At 38.8% G+C, this 20,171-nt stretch overlaps 1 long non-coding RNA gene across 1 annotated transcript in view; it reads left to right on the top strand.

Annotated features, from left to right (window-relative positions):
- LOC147271460 (uncharacterized) overlaps positions 1–20,171 on the top strand; it is an 89,260-nt gene that overhangs the window by 54,862 nt on the left and 14,227 nt on the right. The window lies entirely within an intron of this gene.

Here is a 20,171-nt window from a genome sequence, read left to right as displayed (position 1 = left end):
GTTTCGAATAACCTCAAAGTGATGCTGACAGTCATGAAGTAAGAGTTGCTATGAACCTCAAAATAATGCGACAGTCATATAGTAAGTGTTGCTACGAACCTCAAAATAATGCAACAGTAATGTAGTAAAAGTTGCTACGAACCTCAAAATATTGCGACAGTGATGTCGGAAGAATTGCTAATGAACTCAAGATGATGCTAACAGTAATGTAGTGATAGTTGCTAAGAAACTCAGTAATGCTTACAGGAATGTAGTAAGAGTTTCGAACAACCTCAAAGTGATGCTGACAGTCATGTAGTTAGAGTTGCTAATGAACTCAATTTAATGCTACAGTGATGTCATGAGAATATCTCAACAACTCAAAATGATGCTAACAGTAATGTAGTGATAGCTGCTAATAAACTCAAAGTGATGCTGACAGTAATGTAGTAAGAGTTGCTACGAACCTTAAAATAATGCAACAATAATGTAGTCAGAGTTGCTACGAACCTCAAAATGATGCGACAGTGATGTAGTAAGAATTGCTAATGAACTCAAAATGATGCTAACAGTAATGTAGTGATAGTTGCTAATCAAGTCAGTGATGCTTACAGTAATGTAGTAAGTGTTTCGAATAACCTCTAAGTGATGCTGACAGTCATGTAGGAAGAGTTGCTACGAACCTCAATATAATGCGACAGTGATGTCGGAAGAATTGCTCATGAACTCAAAATGATGCTAACAGTAATGTAGTGATAGTTGCTAATCAACTCAGTGATGCTTACTGTAATGTAGTAAGAGTTTCGAATAACCTCAAAGTGATGCTGACAGTCATTTAGTAAGAGTTGCTAATGAACTCAGTTCAATGCTACAGTGATGTCGTGAGAATTGCTCAACAACTCAAAATGATGCTAACAGTAATGTAGTTATAGTTGCTAATAAACTCAAAGTGATGCTGACAGTAATGTAGTAAGAGTTGCTATGAACCTTAAAATAATGCAACAATAATGTAGTAAGAGTTGCTACGAACCTCAAAATATTGCGACAGTCATGTCGGAAGAATTGCTAATGATCTCAAAATGATGCGACAGTGATGTAGGAAGAATTGCTAATGAACTCAAAATGATGCTAACAGTAATGTAGTGATAGTTGCTAATGAACTCAAAGTGATGCTTACAGTCATGTAGTAAGAGTTGCTACGAACCTCAAAATAATGCGTCAGTAATGTAGTAAAAGTTGCTACGAACCTCAAAATATTGCGACAGTGATGTCGGAAGAATTGCTAATGAACTCAAGATGATGCTAACAGTAATGTAGTGATAGTTGCTAAGAAACTCAGTGATGCTTACAGTAATGTAGTAAGAGTTTCGAAAAACCTCAAAGTGATGCTGACAGTCATTTAGTAAGAGTTGCTAATGAACTCAATTCAATGCTACAGTGATGTCGTGAGAATAGCTCATGAACTCAAAATGATGCTCACAGTAATGTAGTGATAGTTGTTAAAAAACTCAAAGTGATGCTGACAGTAATGTAGTAAGAGTTGCTAAGAACTTTAAAATAATGCAACAATAATGTAGTAAGAGTTGCTACGAACCTCAAAATAATGTGACAGTGATGTAAGAAGAATTGCTAATGATCTCAAAATGATCCGACAGTGATGTAGTAAGAATTGCTAATGAACTCAAAATGATGCTAACAGTAATGGAGTGAAAGTTTCGAATAACCTCAAAGTGATGCTGACAGTCATGAAGTAAGAGTTGCTATGAACCTCAAAATAATGCGACAGTCATATAGTAAGTGTTGCTACGAACCTCAAAATAATGCAACAGTAATGTAGTAAAAGTTGCTACGAACCTCAAAATATTGCGACAGTGATGTCGGAAGAATTGCTAATGAACTCAAGATGATGCTAACAGTAATGTAGTGATAGTTGCTAAGAAACTCAGTAATGCTTACAGGAATGTAGTAAGAGTTTCGAACAACCTCAAAGTGATGCTGACAGTCATGTAGTTAGAGTTGCTAATGAACTCAATTTAATGCTACAGTGATGTCATGAGAATATCTCAACAACTCAAAATGATGCTAACAGTAATGTAGTGATAGCTGCTAATAAACTCAAAGTGATGCTGACAGTAATGTAGTAAGAGTTGCTACGAACCTTAAAATAATGCAACAATAATGTAGTAAGAGTTGCTACGAACCTCAAAATGATGCGACAGTGATGTAGTAAGAATTGCTAATGAACTCAAAATGATGCTAACAGTAATGTAGTGATAGTTGCTAATCAAGTAAGTGATGCTTACAGTAATGTAGTAAGTGTTTCGAATAACCTCTAAGTGATGCTGACAGTCATGTAGGAAGAGTTGCTACGAACCTCAATATAATGCGACAGTGATGTCGGAAGAATTGCTAATGAACGCAAGATGATGCTAACAATAATGTACTGATAGTTGCTAATCAACTCAGTGATGTTTAAAGTAATGTAGTAAGTGTTTCGAATAACCTCAAAAGTGATGCTGACAGTAATGTAGTAAGAGTTGCTAGGAACCTTAAAATAATGCAACAATAATGTAGTAAGAGTTGCTACGAACCTCAAAATAATGTGACAGTGATGTCAGAAGTATTGCTAATGATCTCAAAATGATGCGACAGTGATGTAATAAGAATTGCTAATGAACTCCAAATGATGCTCACAGTAATGGAGTGAAACTTTCGAATAACCTCAAAGTGATGCTTACAGTCATGTAGTAAGAGTTGCTACGAACCTCAAAATAATGCGACAGTGATGAAGTAAAAGTTGCAACGAACCTCAAAATATTGCGACAGTGATGTAGTAAAAGTTGCAACGAACCTCAAAATATTGCGACAGTGATGTCGGAAGAATTGCTAATGAACTCAAGATGATGCTAACATTTATGGAGTGAAACTTTCGAATAACCTCAAAGTGATGCTGACAATCATGTACTAAGAGTTGCTACGAACCTCAAAATAATGCGACAGTGATGTCGGAAGAATTGCTAATGATCTCAAAATGATGCGACAGTGATGGAGTAAGAATTGCTAATGAACTCAAAATGATGCTAACAGTAATGGAGTGAAACTTTCAAATAACCTCAAAGTGATGCTTACAGTCATGTAGTAAGTTGCTACGATCCTCAAAATAATGCGACAGTAATGTAGTAAAAGTTGCTACGAACCTCAAAATATTGCGACAGTGATGTCGGAAGAATTGCTAATGAACTCAAAATGATGCCAAGAGTAATGTAGTGATAGTTGCTAATCAACTCAGTGATGATTACAGTAATGCAATCAGTGTTTCGAATAACCTTAAAAGTGATGGTGACAGTCATGTAGGAAGAGTTGCTACGAACCTCAAAATAATGCGACAGTGATGTCAGAAGAATTGCTAAAGATCTCAAAATGATGCGACAGTGATTTAGTAAGAATTGCTAATGAACTCAAAATGATGCTAACAGTAATGGAGTGAACGTTTCGAATAACCTCAAAGTGATGCTGACAGTCATGTACTAAGAGATGCTACAAACCTCAATATAATGCGACAGTAATGTAGTAAAAGTCGCTACGAACCTCAAAATATTGCGACAGTGATGTCGGAAGAATTGCTAATGAACTTAAAATCATGCTAACAGTCATGTAGTGATAGTTGCTAAGAAACTCAGTGATGCTTACAGTAATGTAGTAAGTGTTTCGAATAACCTCAAAAGTGATGGTGACAGTCATGTAGGAAGAGTTGCTACGAACCTCAAAATAATGCGACAGTGATGTCAGAAGAATTGCTAAAGATCTCAAAATGATGCGACAGTGATGTAGTAAGAATTGCTCATGAACTCAAAATGATGCTAACAGTAATGGAGTGAACGTTTCGAACAACCTCAAAGTGATGCTGACAGTCATGTGGTTTGAGTTGCGAGTAACCTAAAAATGATGCTGATTGTAATGTAGTAAGAATTGCTAATGATCTCAAAATGATGCGACATTGATGTCGTAAGAATTGCTATTGAACTCAAAATGATGCTAACAGTAACGTAGTGATAGTTGCTAATACACTCAGTGATGCTTACAGTAATGTAGTAAGTGTTTCGAACAACCTCAAAGTGATGCTAACAGTCATGTAGTAAGAGTTGATACGAACCTCAAAATAATGCAACAGTGATGTCAGAAGAATTGCTAATGAACTCAAAATGATGCTAACAGTGATGTTGAAAGAATTGCTAATAAACTAAAAATGATGCTAACAGTAACGTAGTGATAGCTGCTAAGAACTTAAAAATGATGCTACAGTGATGTAGGAAGATTTTAATAAAATCAAAAATGATTTTGACAGTGATGTCTTATGAATTGCTAATGAACTCAAAATGATGCTAACAGTAATGTAGTGATAGTTGCTAATAACCTCAGTGATGCTTACAGTAATGTAATAAGTGTTTCGAACAACCTCAAAGTGATGCTGACAGTCATGTAGTAAGAGTTGCTACTAACCTCAATTTAATGCTACAGTGATGTCGTAAGAATTGCGAATGAACTCAAAATGATACTAACAATAATGTAGTGATAGATGCTAATACACTCAAAGTGATGCTGACAGTAATGTAGTAAGAGTTGCTACGAACCTTAAAATAATGCAACAGTAATGTAATAAGAGTTGCTACGAACCTCAAAATATTGCGATAGTGATGTTGGAAGAATTGCTAATGAACTCAAAATGATGCTAACAGTAATGTAGTGATAGTTGCTAATCAACTCAGTGATGCTGACAGTCATGTAGTAAGAGTTGCTACGAACCTCAAAATAATGGGACAGTGATGTCGGAAGAATTGCTAATAAACTCAACATGATGCTAACAGTAATGTAGTGATAGTTGCTAATCAACTCAGTGATGCTGACAGTCATGTAGTAAGTGTTTCGAACAACCTCAAAGTGATGCTGACAGTCATGTAGTAAGAGTTGCTACGAACCTCAAAATAATGCGACAGTGATGTCGTAAGAATTGCTAATCATCTAAAAATGATGCAACAGTGATGTCGCAAGAATTGCTAATGAACTCAAAATGATGCTAACAGTAATGTAGTGATAGTTGCTAATAAACTCAAAATAATGCTGACAGTAATGTAGTTAGAGTTGCTACGAACCTTAAAATAATGCAACAGTAATGTAGTAAGAGTTTCTATGAACCTCAAAATAGTGTGAGAGTGATGTCAGAAGACTCGGTAACGATGTCAACATGATGCGACAGTGATGTCGTAAGAATTGCTAATGAACTCAAAATGATGCGACAGTGACGTAGTAAGAATTGTAATGAACTCAAAATGATGCTAACTGTAATGAAGTGAAAGTTTCGAATAACCTCAAAGTGATGCTGACAGTCATGTAGGAAGAGTTGCTACGAACCTCAAAATAATGCGACAGTGATGTCAGAAGAATTGCTAAAGATCTCAAAATGATGCGACATTGATGTCGTAAGAATTGCTATTGAACTCAAAATGATGCTAACAGTAACGTAGTGATAGTTGCTAATACACTCAGTGATGCTTACAGTAATGTAGTAAGTGTTTCGAACAACCTCAAAAGTGATGCTGACAGTAATGTAGTAAGAGTTGCTAGGAACCTTAAAATAATGCAACAATAATGTAGTAAGAGTTGCTACGAACCTCAAAATAATGTGACAGTGATGTCAGAAGTATTGCTAATGATCTCAAAATGATGCGACAGTGATGTAATAAGAATTGCTAATGAACTCCAAATGATGCTCACAGTAATGGAGTGAAACTTTCGAATAACCTCAAAGTGATGCTTACAGTCATGTAGTAAGAGTTGCTACGAACCTCAAAATAATGCGACAGTGATGAAGTAAAAGTTGCAACGAACCTCAAAATATTGCGACAGTGATGTAGTAAAAGTTGCAACGAACCTCAAAATATTGCGACAGTGATGTCGGAAGAATTGCTAATGAACTCAAGATGATGCTAACATTTATGGAGTGAAACTTTCGAATAACCTCAAAGTGATGCTGACAATCATGTACTAAGAGTTGCTACGAACCTCAAAATAATGCGACAGTGATGTCGGAAGAATTGCTAATGATCTCAAAATGATGCGACAGTGATGGAGTAAGAATTGCTAATGAACTCAAAATGATGCTAACAGTAATGGAGTGAAACTTTCAAATAACCTCAAAGTGATGCTTACAGTCATGTAGTAAGTTGCTACGATCCTCAAAATAATGCGACAGTAATGTAGTAAAAGTTGCTACGAACCTCAAAATATTGCGACAGTGATGTCGGAAGAATTGCTAATGAACTCAAAATGATGCCAAGAGTAATGTAGTGATAGTTGCTAATCAACTCAGTGATGATTACAGTAATGCAATCAGTGTTTCGAATAACCTCAAAAGTGATGGTGACAGTCATGTAGGAAGAGTTGCTACGAACCTCAAAATAATGCGACAGTGATGTCAGAAGAATTGCTAAAGATCTCAAAATGATGCGACAGTGATTTAGTAAGAATTGCTAATGAACTCAAAATGATGCTAACAGTAATGGAGTGAACGTTTCGAATAACCTCAAAGTGATGCTGACAGTCATGTACTAAGAGATGCTACAAACCTCAATATAATGCGACAGTAATGTAGTAAAAGTCGCTACGAACCTCAAAATATTGCGACAGTGATGTCGGAAGAATTGCTAATGAACTTAAAATGATGCTAACAGTAATGTAGTGATAGTTGCTAAGAAACTCAGTGATGCTTACAGTAATGTAGTAAGTGTTTCGAATAACCTCAAAAGTGATGGTGACAGTCATGTAGGAAGAGTTGCTACGAACCTCAAAATAATGCGACAGTGATGTCAGAAGAATTGCTAAAGATCTCAAAATGATGCGACAGTGATGTAGTAAGAATTGCTCATGAACTCAAAATGATGCTAACAGTAATGGAGTGAACGTTTCGAACAACCTCAAAGTGATGCTGACAGTCATGTGGTTTGAGTTGCGAGTAACCTAAAAATGATGCTGATTGTAATGTAGTAAGAATTGCGAATGATCTCAAAATGATGCGACATTGATGTCGTAAGAATTGCTATTGAACTCAAAATGATGCTAACAGTAACGTAGTGATAGTTGCTAATACACTCAGTGATGCTTACAGTAATGTAGTAAGTGTTTCGAACAACCTCAAAGTGATGCTAACAGTCATGTAGTAAGAGTTGATACGAACCTCAAAATAATGCAACAGTGATGTCAGAAGAATTGCTAATGAACTCAAAATGATGCTAACAGTGATGTTGAAAGAATTGCTAATAAACTAAAAATGATGCTAACAGTAACGTAGTGATAGCTGCTAAGAACTTAAAAATGATGCTACAGTGATGTAGGAAGATTTTAATAAAATCAAAAATGATTTTGACAGTGATGTCTTATGAATTGCTAATGAACTCAAAATGATGCTAACAGTAATGTAGTGATAGTTGCTAATAACCTCAGTGATGCTTACAGTAATGTAATAAGTGTTTCGAACAACCTCAAAGTGATGCTGACAGTCATGTAGTAAGAGTTGCTACTAACCTCAATTTAATGCTACAGTGATGTCGTAAGAATTGCGACTGAACTCAAAATGATACTAACAATAATGTAGTGATAGATGCTAATACACTCAAAGTGATGCTGACAGTAATGTAGTAAGAGTTGCTACGAACCTTAAAATAATGCAACAGTAATGTAATAAGAGTTGCTACGAACCTCAAAATATTGCGATAGTGATGTTGGAAGAATTGCTAATGAACTCAAAATGATGCTAACAGTAATGTAGTGATAGTTGCTAATCAACTCAGTGATGCTGACAGTCATGTAGTAAGAGTTGCTACGAACCTCAAAATAATGGGACAGTGATGTCGGAAGAATTGCTAATAAACTCAACATGATGCTAACAGTAATGTAGTGATAGTTGCTAATCAACTCAGTGATGCTGACAGTCATGTAGTAAGTGTTTCGAACAACCTCAAAGTGATGCTGACAGTCATGTAGTAAGAGTTGCTACGAACCTCAAAATAATGCGACAGTGATGTCGTAAGAATTGCTAATCATCTAAAAATGATGCAACAGTGATGTCGCAAGAATTGCTAATGAACTCAAAATGATGCTAACAGTAATGTAGTGATAGTTGCTAATAAACTCAAAATAATGCTGACAGTAATGTAGTTAGAGTTGCTACGAACCTTAAAATAATGCAACAGTAATGTAGTAAGAGTTTCTATGAACCTCAAAATAGTGTGAGAGTGATGTCAGAAGACTCGGTAACGATGTCAACATGATGCGACAGTGATGTCGTAAGAATTGCTAATGAACTCAAAATGATGCGACAGTGACGTAGTAAGAATTGTAATGAACTCAAAATGATGCTAACTGTAATGAAGTGAAAGTTTCGAATAACCTCAAAGTGATGCTGACAGTCATGTAGGAAGAGTTGCTACGAACCTCAAAATAATGCGACAGTGATGTCAGAAGAATTGCTAAAGATCTCAAAATGATGCGACAGTGATTTAGTAAGAATTGCTAATGAACTCAAAATGATGCTAACAGTAATGGAGTGAACGTTTCGAATAACCTCAAAGTGATGCTGACAGTCATGTACTAAGAGATGCTACAAACCTCAATATAATGCGACAGTAATGTAATAAAAGTCGCTACGAACCTCAAAATATTGCGACAGTGATGTCGGAAGAATTGCTAATGAACTTAAAATGATGCTAACAGTAATGTAGTGATAGTTGCTAAGAAACTCAGTGATGCTTACAGTAATGTAGTAAGTGTTTCGAATAACCTCAAAAGTGATGGTGACAGTCATGTAGGAAGAGTTGCTACGAACCTCAAAATAATGCGACAGTGATGTCAGAAGAATTGCTAAAGATCTCAAAATGATGCGACAGTGATGTAGTAAGAATTGCTCATGAACTCAAAATGATGCTAACAGTAATGGAGTGAACGTTTCGAACAACCTCAAAGTGATGCTGACAGTCATGTGGTTTGAGTTGCGAGTAACCTAAAAATGATGCTGATTGTAATGTAGTAAGAATTGCTAATGATCTCAAAATGATGCGACATTGATGTCGTAAGAATTGCTATTGAACTCAAAATGATGCTAACAGTAACGTAGTGATAGTTGCTAATACACTCAGTGATGCTTACAGTAATGTAGTAAGTGTTTCGAACAACCTCAAAGTGATGCTGACAGTCATGTAGTAAGAGTTGATACGAACCTCAAAATAATGCAACAGTGATGTCAGAAGAATTGCTAATGAACTCAAAATGATGCTAACAGTGATGTTGAAAGAATTGCTAATAAACTAAAAATGATGCTAACAGTAACGTAGTGATAGCTGCTAAGAACTTAAAAATGATGCTACAGTGATGTAGGAAGATTTTAATAAAATCAAAAATGATTTTGACAGTGATGTCTTATGAATTGCTAATGAACTCAAAATGATGCTAACAGTAATGTAGTGATAGTTGCTAATAACCTCAGTGATGCTTACAGTAATGTAATAAGTGTTTCGAACAACCTCAAAGTGATGCTGACAGTCATGTAGTAAGAGTTGCTACTAACCTCAATTTAATGCTACAGTGATGTCGTAAGAATTGCGAATGAACTCAAAATGATGCTAACAATAATGTAGTGATAGATGCTAATACACTCAAAGTGATGCTGACAGTAATGTAGTAAGAGTTGCTACGAACCTTTAAATAATGCAACAGTAATGTAATAAGAGTTGCTACGAACCTCAAAATATTGCGATAGTGATGTTGGAAGAATTGCTAATGAACTCAAAATGATGCTAACAGTAATGTAGTGATAGTTGCTAATCAACTCAGTGATGCTGACAGTCATGTAGTAAGTGTTTCGAACAACCTCAAAGTGATGCTGACAGTCATGTAGTAAGAGTTGCTACGAACCTCAAAATAATGGGACAGTGATGTCGGAAGAATTGCTAATAAACTCAACATGATGCTAACAGTAATGTAGTGATAGTTGCTAATCAACTCAGTGATGCTGACAGTCATGTAGTAAGTGTTTCGAACAACCTCAAAGTGATGCTGACAGTCATGTAGTAAGAGTTGCTACGAACCTCAAAATAATGCGACAGTGATGTCGTAAGAATTGCTAATCATCTAAAAATGATGCAACAGTGATGTCGCAAGAATTGCTAATGAACTCAAAATGATGCTAACAGTAATGTAGTGATAGTTGCTAATAAACTCAAAATAATGCTGACAGTAATGTAGTTAGAGTTGCTACGAACCTTAAAATAATGCAACAGTAATGTAGTAAGAGTTTCTATGAACCTCAAAATAGTGTGAGAGTGATGTCAGAAGACTCGGTAACGATGTCAACATGATGCGACAGTCATGTCGTAAGAATTGCTAATGAACTCAAAATGATGCGACAGTGATTTAGTAAGAATTGCTAATGAACTCAAAATGATGCTAACAGTAATGGAGTGAACGTTTCGAATAACCTCAAAGTGATGCTGACAGTCATGTACTAAGAGATGCTACAAACCTCAATATAATGCGACAGTAATGTAGTAAAAGTCGCTACGAACCTCAAAATATTGCGACAGTGATGTCGGAAGAATTGCTAATGAACTTAAAATGATGCTAACAGTAATGTAGTGATAGTTGCTAAGAAACTCAGTGATGCTTACAGTAATGTAGTAAGTGTTTCGAATAACCTCAAAAGTGATGGTGACAGTCATGTAGGAAGAGTTGCTACGAACCTCAAAATAATGCGACAGTGATGTCAGAAGAATTGCTAAAGATCTCAAAATGATGCGACAGTGATGTAGTAAGAATTGCTCATGAACTCAAAATGATGCTAACAGTAATGGAGTGAACGTTTCGAACAACCTCAAAGTGATGCTGACAGTCATGTGGTTTGAGTTGCGAGTAACCTAAAAATGATGCTGATTGTAATGTAGTAAGAATTGCTAATGATCTCAAAATGATGCGACATTGATGTCGTAAGAATTGCTATTGAACTCAAAATGATGCTAACAGTAACGTAGTGATAGTTGCTAATACACTCAGTGATGCTTACAGTAATGTAGTAAGTGTTTCGAACAACCTCAAAGTGATGCTGACAGTCATGTCGTAAGAGTTGATACGAACCTCAAAATAATGCAACAGTGATGTCAGAAGAATTGCTAATGAACTCAAAATGATGCTAACAGTGATGTTGAAAGAATTGCTAATAAACTAAAAATGATGCTAACAGTAACGTAGTGATAGCTGCTAAGAACTTAAAAATGATGCTACAGTGATGTAGGAAGATTTTAATAAAATCAAAAATGATTTTGACAGTGATGTCTTATGAATTGCTAATGAACTCAAAATGATGCTAACAGTAATGTAGTGATAGTTGCTAATAACCTCAGTGATGCTTACAGTAATGTAATAAGTGTTTCGAACAACCTCAAAGTGATGCTGACAGTCATGTAGTAAGAGTTGCTACTAACCTCAATTTAATGCCACAGTGATGTCGTAAGAATTGCGAATGAACTCAAAATGATGCTAACAATAATGTAGTGATAGATGCTAATACACTCAAAGTGATGCTGACAGTAATGTAGTAAGAGTTGCTACGAACCTTTAAATAATGCAACAGTAATGTAATAAGAGTTGCTACGAACCTCAAAATATTGCGATAGTGATGTTGGAAGAATTGCTAATGAACTCAAAATGATGCTAACAGTAATGTAGTGATAGTTGCTAATCAACTCAGTGATGCTGACAGTCATGTAGTAAGTGTTTCGAACAACCTCAAAGTGATGCTGACAGTCATGTAGTAAGAGTTGCTACGAACCTCAAAATAATGGGACAGTGATGTCGGAAGAATTGCTAATAAACTCAACATGATGCTAACAGTAATGTAGTGATAGTTGCTAATCAACTCAGTGATGCTGACAGTCATGTAGTAAGTGTTTCGAACAACCTCAAAGTGATGCTGACAGTCATGTAGTAAGAGTTGCTACGAACCTCAAAATAATGCGACAGTGATGTCGTAAGAATTGCTAATCATCTAAAAATGATGCAACAGTGATGTCGCAAGAATTGCTAATGAACTCAAAATGATGCTAACAGTAATGTAGTGATAGTTGCTAATAAACTCAAAATAATGCTGACAGTAATGTAGTAAGAGTTGCTACGAACCTTAAAATAATGCAACAGTAATGTAGTAAGAGTTTCTATGAACCTCAAAATAGTGTGAGAGTGATGTCAGAAGACTCGGTAACGATGTCAACATGATGCGACAGTCATGTCGTAAGAATTGCTAATGAACTCAAAATGATGCGACAGTGACGTAGTAAGAATTGTAATGAACTCAAAATGATGCTAACTGTAATGAAGTGAAAGTTTCGAATAACCTCAAAGTGATGCTGACAGTCATGTAGGAAGAGTTGCTACGAACCTTAAAATAATGCAACACTAATGTAGTAAGAGTTACTACGAACTTCAAAATGATGTGACAGTGATGTAGTAAGAATTGCTTATGATCTGAAATGATCGGACAGTGATGTAGTAAGAATTGCAAATGAACTCAAAATGATGCAAACAGTAATGTAGTGAAAGTTGCGAGTAAACTAAAAATGATGCTGACAGTAATGTAGTAAGAGCTGCTGATAACCTCAAAATAATGCTACAGTGATGTCGGAAGAATTGCTAATGATCTCAAAATGATGCGACAGTGATGGATTAAGAATTGCAAATAAACTCAAAATGATGCTAACAGTAATGTAGTGAAAGTTTTGAATAACCTCAAAGTGATGCTGACAGTCATGTGGTTTGAGTTGCGAGTAAATTAAAAATGATGCTGACAATAATGTAGTAAGAGTTGCTACGAACCTCCAAATAATGCGACAGTGATGTCAGAAGAATTGGTAATGATCTAAAATTATGCGACAGTGATGTTGTAATAATTGCTAATGAACTCAAAATGATGCTAACAGTAATGTAGTGATAGTTGCTAATAACCTCGAAATGATGCTAACAGTAATGTAGTGACAGTTGCGAGTAACCTAAAAATGATGATGAGAGTCATGTAGTAAGAGTTGAAACTAGAACAACAAACTGTCCTCTGATGGTTGGACAGGTTGCTTTGGTCCGTCCTCTCACTCATCATTAAAAGCCCTTATTACTCATCATTCATCCAATCTGACACTCACGTCTGCAGTGGGGAATCCCCAGCAGCCCGCGGCCCACATGGAGCAGTCTCGGCCAATCACGTGGGGCCTGCAGCGGCACCGACCACCAAATGACTCGCAGGTGTCACTCTCAGCTCCAACCTCATGGCAGGCACAAGGCAGGGCGCTGTTGTTGAAGAGAGCCCAAGAGACTCAGCTGAGCTGAGACAGAATGGAGACGAAGGACAGGAGGGACGACAGAGAAAAAGGAAACGTTAGCGAGACATTTTAGGAAAATTAGTTTAGTGGGGAAAAGGTTCTTAGCCAAACTTGCTAAATGGAAGGACAACAAAAAACAAAGATCTTCAAAAGAAAATTAGCACAAAATGAAACCCTGCAAGAGAAAGTAAATCAAGAACTAAATATTCTTGAGGCTCAGGTCTTTAGTTCCAATGCTTGTAAATGACATCTGAATGCATTCACAACCCAAATCTGAGCAGACAGAAGCGTCCCAGTCAGGCCCAGTTTAGTTCCTCTAGAACATTCAGGGATACAGAACAGGGACCAACTCAGGCTTGGAGACACTGACTTGACATGAAAGCTGTTGAGGCCACAGTTGCTGATGAAGTGCACCTGCATGGAGACTGAGGACTTCAACAGATGCAGATGTTGACCCAGAATAAATCTAAATATTCCAGATGTGTTAAATCAATCCAGCAGCAGTGGTGGGAGCGTCGTAAACTCCCTCACTCAGCAGCCGTCAGCCTCCGTACCTGCACGGAGTCCAGCCTGATGTGGTCTCTGTTGTCTGCTCCCAGAGGTGGTCTGTCACCTCTGAACCAGGGGGCTCATCTCTCTGGTGGGAGGTCAGTGGAGGAGCTGCAGCGGGGGAGGCCAGGATGGGCTCCTGTAGGAGGAGCTCTGGCCCTCCTTCAGCACCAGCCAGTGGGAGGGAGTTTGGAAACATGAGGGGACACAGGAGGAGCTACAGGGGGAGGGAAGGTGGATCAGAACCGTTCTAACAAGAGCGCTGAGGGGACACAGGAGGAGCAACAGGGGGAGGGAAGGTGGATCAGAACCGTTCTAACAAGAGCGCTGAGGGGACACAGGAGGAGCTACAGGGGGAGGGAAGGTGGATCAGAACCGTTCTAACAAGAGCGCTGAGGGGACACAGGAGGAGCTACAGGGGGAGGGAAGGTGGATCAGAACCGTTCTAACAAGAGCGCTGAGGGGACACAGGAGGAGCTACAGGGGGAGGGAAGGTGGATCAGAACCGTTCTAACAAGAGCGCTGTCCCACTAATATTCCTCACCAGAATCCTCCTGTCAGGGGGGAACCGTCCATGGGTGCTGATGCAGCGGACTGAAGGTTCAACGTAGTCCATGCTGAACTGGTCTTTAGGCACCACGTGGACCTTGTGCTAAAAACAGCAGAAAAAAAGACAAAAAGGGGAGAATTTTAACAAAAGTATGCAAATGAGCTGAAGAACAAAATAGAAAAAGTAAATCAAGGTTTTTTTCAAATGATTGCCAGCTATTTAGCTCAGAGAAGGACAAATGTCAATCAAGATGTCAGAATGGAACGATCCCACTGGCTTCTGGTCAAGGGAACCATGGAGATGCTAACTTCCTGTTGGACGATAAGCGTGTCTCATCCCTGACATGCTAACTTCCTGTTGGACTATCAGGGTGTCTCATCCCTGACATGCTAACTTCCTGCTGGACGATAAGCGTGTCTCATCCCTGACATGCTAACTTCCTGTTGGACGATCAGGGTGTCTCATCCCTGACATGCTAACTTCCTGTTGGACGATAAGCGTGTCTCATCCCTGACATGCTAACTTCCTGTTGGACGATAAGCGTGTCTCATCCCTGACATGCTAACTTCCTGTTGGACGATAAGCGTGTCTCATCCCTGACATGCTAACTACCTGTTGGACTATGAGGGTGTCTCATCCCTGACATGCTAACTTCCTGTTGGACTATAAAGCCTGATTTATGCTTCTGTGTCGAGTAGTATTCATACCTCCGCCGTAGCCTGAAACGCGCCTCCAAAAAATCCTGCTTACGCATCGCGTCGACGCGTGGTGACGTCAATGTCGAGGACTGCGATTGGTCCGCTCAGAACGTTATTTCCGGTTCAGTTGCAGCACAACACCGCCATTTTCAAAGTTTCTGTGGTGAAGGCTCCAAGAAAAAATGGACCAAGCTGAAGAAAGGATTATCGAGGAGGTGCTCAAGTACGACCACCTCTACAACTCCTCTTCGCGGCACTACAAAGACTGACAAATGGCCAACAATTGTTGTCTGTGACCGGAAGAAAACCAAGGAATCCGACAAGAGCCCCGTAAACAATAAAGACAAAGCCACACCCCCTAGCGGCTTGGCGGTGAATTGCAGAGCAACGCGTTCCCTCGACTCAGAATAAACCAGGCTTTCCAGTCGCACCTGTTTTACGCCCCCGTGCCAGATAAGGACCCCCATCGGGCTGTGCCACTCAGGAGGGAGCGCGTCTCACAGTCAGTCAGCGGAACCATGCGGATCCGGGCCGGAGCTGTGGGAAGGAGCGCCAATTGTATCGGGTTGTTGTTTTCTGGACTGCAGCAGAACAGGAGCAGCCGGGACTGGAATGTAGAAGTAGGTTATCTTGAAGTTGACTCAGTTATGGTGAACGATATTGTGGTTCAACACTTTAATGAGCTTTAAGGCAAACATATTTCATGAGGAAACAACGCCGGAATTGGACGGATTTCAGCGGCACACAACAACGTATCCGATACACCTCATTGGAAACCTGGTGGTCTAAGACTAAGAAACACCAGTCACCATGAAGAAAGGAACTTTTAGCTGAGTACTCATGTTATTTTCTGCAGGTTGAATGTGGCATTTGTTGGACAGAAGCGTCTCATCTCAACAAAAGCACCTCTTCAGTGCTGAGGCATGATGGGGCCAGGCATGAGAATGAAGTCCCAGATCCACCAGGATGAACTCAGGTGTACAGCCACTCTCCAACTGACTCACAGTTGCTTCATTGATCATTAATTCCTCTTCATTTCTTCTCTCCTTCATCTTTAACCATCCAGCTTCCAGGAAGCAGATGCTGGATGAGGCTCTGCTGAATTTCATCCTGAAGGACTGCCAGCCCCTTAGCACTGTTGAGAGGGAAGGGTTCAGGGAACTGGTTCAGGTCCTTGAGCCTCATATATTTGCCAACCAGAAAGGTTTGTGTGGAAATGATCTAAAGCAGTAGTTGATATCTCCAGTTTATTTCATCTTTAATTTCAATGTATTGATTTACTCTGGGTGTCATTTTCAGACCATCAAACAAACGGTGGCCAAAAAGTACCAGGAGGAACGGGAAGGAGTGAAAAAGGAAGTCCAGCTGCCATGTGGACATCTGTTGACATGGAGGCTCCCTTGGCTCTGACCTGTCTCTGCATTCGTGAGAATGATTGTGTTGGGAGTGCAAGATTTTCCACAAAGTCACCCTGCATCATTTTGAGGTTCGTAGCAACTCTCACTACATCACTGTCAGCATCATTTTGACATTTGTAGCAACTCTCATTTCATCACTGTAACATCATTTCTTAGGTTAGTAGCAACTCCCATGACATCACTGTAGCATCATTTTGAGGTTTGTAGCAACTCTCACCACATCACTGTAGCATCATTTTGAGGATAGTCGCAACTCTCGCGACATTACTGCGGCATCATTTTGAGATTCGTAGGAACTCTCATTACATCACTGTAGCATCATTTTGAGGTTCGTAGCAACTCTCACCACATCACTGTCGCATCATTTCTCAGGTAAGTAGCAACTCTCATTACATCACTTTAGCATCATTTGGACATTTGTAGCAACTCTCATTACATCACTGTCGCATCATTTTGAGGATAGTCGCAACTCTCACGACATTACTGGAGCATCATTTTGAGATTCCTAGCAACTGTCATTACATCACTGTACCATCATTTTGAGGTTCGTAGCAACTCTCACCACATCACTGTAGCATCATTTCTTAGGTAAGTAGCAACTCTCATGACATCACTGTAGCATCATTTTGCGGTTCGTAGCAACTCTCACTACACCACTTTAGCATTATTTTGAAATTACTATCAACTCTCACTACATCACTGTAGCATCACTTCTTAGGTTTGTCGCAACTCTCATTACATCACTTAACATCATTTTGAGGAGCGTAGCAACTCTCACGACATGACTGTAGCATTATTTTGAGGTTTTAAGCAACTCTCACAACATTACTGGAAGCATCATTTTGAGCATCGTAGCAACTCTCACTACATCACTGTCGCATCATTTCTTAGGTTAGTAGCAACTCTCACTACATCACTGTCGCATCATTTCTTAGGTTAGTAGCAACGCTCACCACATCACTGTAGCATCATTTCTTAGGTAAATAGCAATCCTCATTACATCACTGTAGCATCATTTCTTAGGTAAATAGCAATCCTCATTACATCACTGTAGCATAATTTTGAGGATAGTCGCAACTCTCGCGACATTACTGCGGCATCATTTTGAGATTCGTAGGAACTCTCATTACATCACTGTAGCATCATTTTGCGGTTCGTAGAAACTCTCACTACATCACTGTAGCATCATTTCTTAGGGAAGAATCAACTCTCATTACACCGCTTTAGCTTTATTTTGAAATTACGATCAACTCTCACTGCATCACTGTAGCTTCATTTCTTAGGTTAGTAGCATCTCCCATGACATCACTGTAGCATCATTTTGATGTTAGTAGCAACTCTCACAACATTACTGGAAGCATCAGTTTGAGCATCGTACCAACTCTGCCTACATCACTGTAGCATAATTTCTTCGGTTATAAGCAACTCTCATGACATCACTTTAGCATGATTTTGAAATTACTATCAACTCTCACCACAACACTGTCAATATAATTTCTTAGGTTAGTAGCAACTGTCATAACATCACTGTAGCATCATTTTGAGGATTGTAGCAGCTCTCACCACATCACTGTAGCATCATTTTGAGGATCGTAGCAACTCTCAATACATCATTGTCGCATCATTTTGAGGATAGTCGCAACTCTCATTACATCACTGTCGCATCATTTCTTAGGTTTGTAGCAAATCTCGTTACATCACTCGAGCATCATTTTGCGATTCGTAGCAAACCTCACTACAACACTGTAGCATCATTTTGAGGATTGTAGCAACTCTCAATACATCATTGTCGCATCATTTTGAGGACAGTCGCAACTTTCACGACATTACTGTAGCATCATTTCTTAGGTTTGTAGCAAATCTCATTACATCACTAGCATCATTTTGAGATTCGTAGCAACTCTCATTACATCACTGTAGCATCATTTTGCGGTTCGTAGCAAACCTCACTACATCACTGTAGCATAATTTCTTAGGGAAGTAGCAACTCTCATTACACAGCTTTAGCATTATTTTGAAATTACTATCAACTCTCACCACATCACTGGAGCATCACTTCTTAGGTTTGTAGCTACTCTCATTAAATCATTTTAGCATCATTTTGAGATTAGTATCAATTGTCACTACATCACTGCCACCTCATTTTGAGGATCGTAGCAACTCTCACTACATCACTGTCGTATCATTTTGAGGATAGTCGCAACTCTCGGGACATAACTGTAGCATCATTTTGAGATTCGTGGCAATTCTCATTACATCACTGTAGCATCATTTTGAGGTTCGTAGCAACTCTCACCACATCACTGTACCATCATTTCCAAGGTAAGTAGCAACTCTCATTACATCACTTTAGCATGATTTTGAAATTACTATCAACTCTCACCACATCACTGTAGCATCATTTCTAAGGTTTGTAGCAACTCTCATTACATCACTTAAGCATCATTTGGACATTTGTAGCAACTCTCATTACATCACTGTCGCATCATTTTGAGGATAGTCGCAACTCTCACGACATTACTGGAGCATCATTTTGAGATTCCTAGCAACTGTCATTACATCACTGTACCATCATTTTGAGGTTCGTAGCAACTCTCACCACATCACTGTAGCATCATTTCTTAGGTAAGTAGCAACTCTCATTACATCACTGTAGCATCATTTTGCGGTTCGTAGCAACTCTCACGACACCACTTTAGCATTATTTTGAAATTAGTATCAACTCTCACCACATCACTGTAGCATCACTTCTTAGGTTTGTCGCAACTCTCATTACATCACTTAACATCATTTTGAGGAGCGTAGCAACTCTCACTACATCACTGTCGCATCATTTTGAGGATAGTCGCAACTCTCACGACATGACTGTAGCATTATTTTGAGGTTTTAAGCAACTCTCACAACATTACTGGAAGCATCATTTTGAGCATCGTAGCAACTCTCACTACATCACTGTCACATCATTTCTTAGGTTAGTAGCAACTCTCACTACATCACTGTCGCATCATTTCTAAGGTTAGTAGCAACTCTCATTACATCACTCTAGCATCATTTGGTCATTTGTAGCAACTCTCATTACATCACTCTAGCATCATTTGGACATTTGTAGCAACTCTCATTACATCATTGTCGCATCATTTTGAGGATAGTCGCAACTCTCAAGACATCACTGTAGCATCATTTTGCAGTTCGTAGCAACTCTCACTACACCACTTTGGCATTATTTTGAAATTAGTATCAACTCTCACCACATCACTGTAGCATCACTTCTTAGGTTATTCGCAACTGTCATAACATCACTGTAGCATCATTTTGAGGATCGTAGCAACTCTCACCACATCACTGTAGCATCATTTTGAGGATCGTAGCAACTCTCATTACATCACTGTAGCATCATTTTGAGGATAGTCGCAACTCTCGCGACATTACTGCGGCATCATTTTGAGATTCGTAGGAACTCTCATTACATCACTGTCGCATCATTTCTTAGGTTAGTAGCAACTCTCACTACATCACTGTCGCATCATTTCTTAGGTTAGTAGCAACTCTCACCACATCACTGTAGCAT

The sequence above is a fragment of the Aulostomus chinensis genome, chromosome 1 (genome assembly GCF_037954235.1).
Source record: "Aulostomus chinensis isolate RoL2024-O1b breed Wild chromosome 1, RoL_Achi_v1.0, whole genome shotgun sequence".
NCBI classification, from domain to species: domain Eukaryota; kingdom Metazoa; phylum Chordata; class Actinopteri; order Syngnathiformes; family Aulostomidae; genus Aulostomus; species Aulostomus chinensis.
Note: the sequence above shows the minus strand (reverse complement) of the source record. Positions and strands in the feature narration are given on the sequence as shown.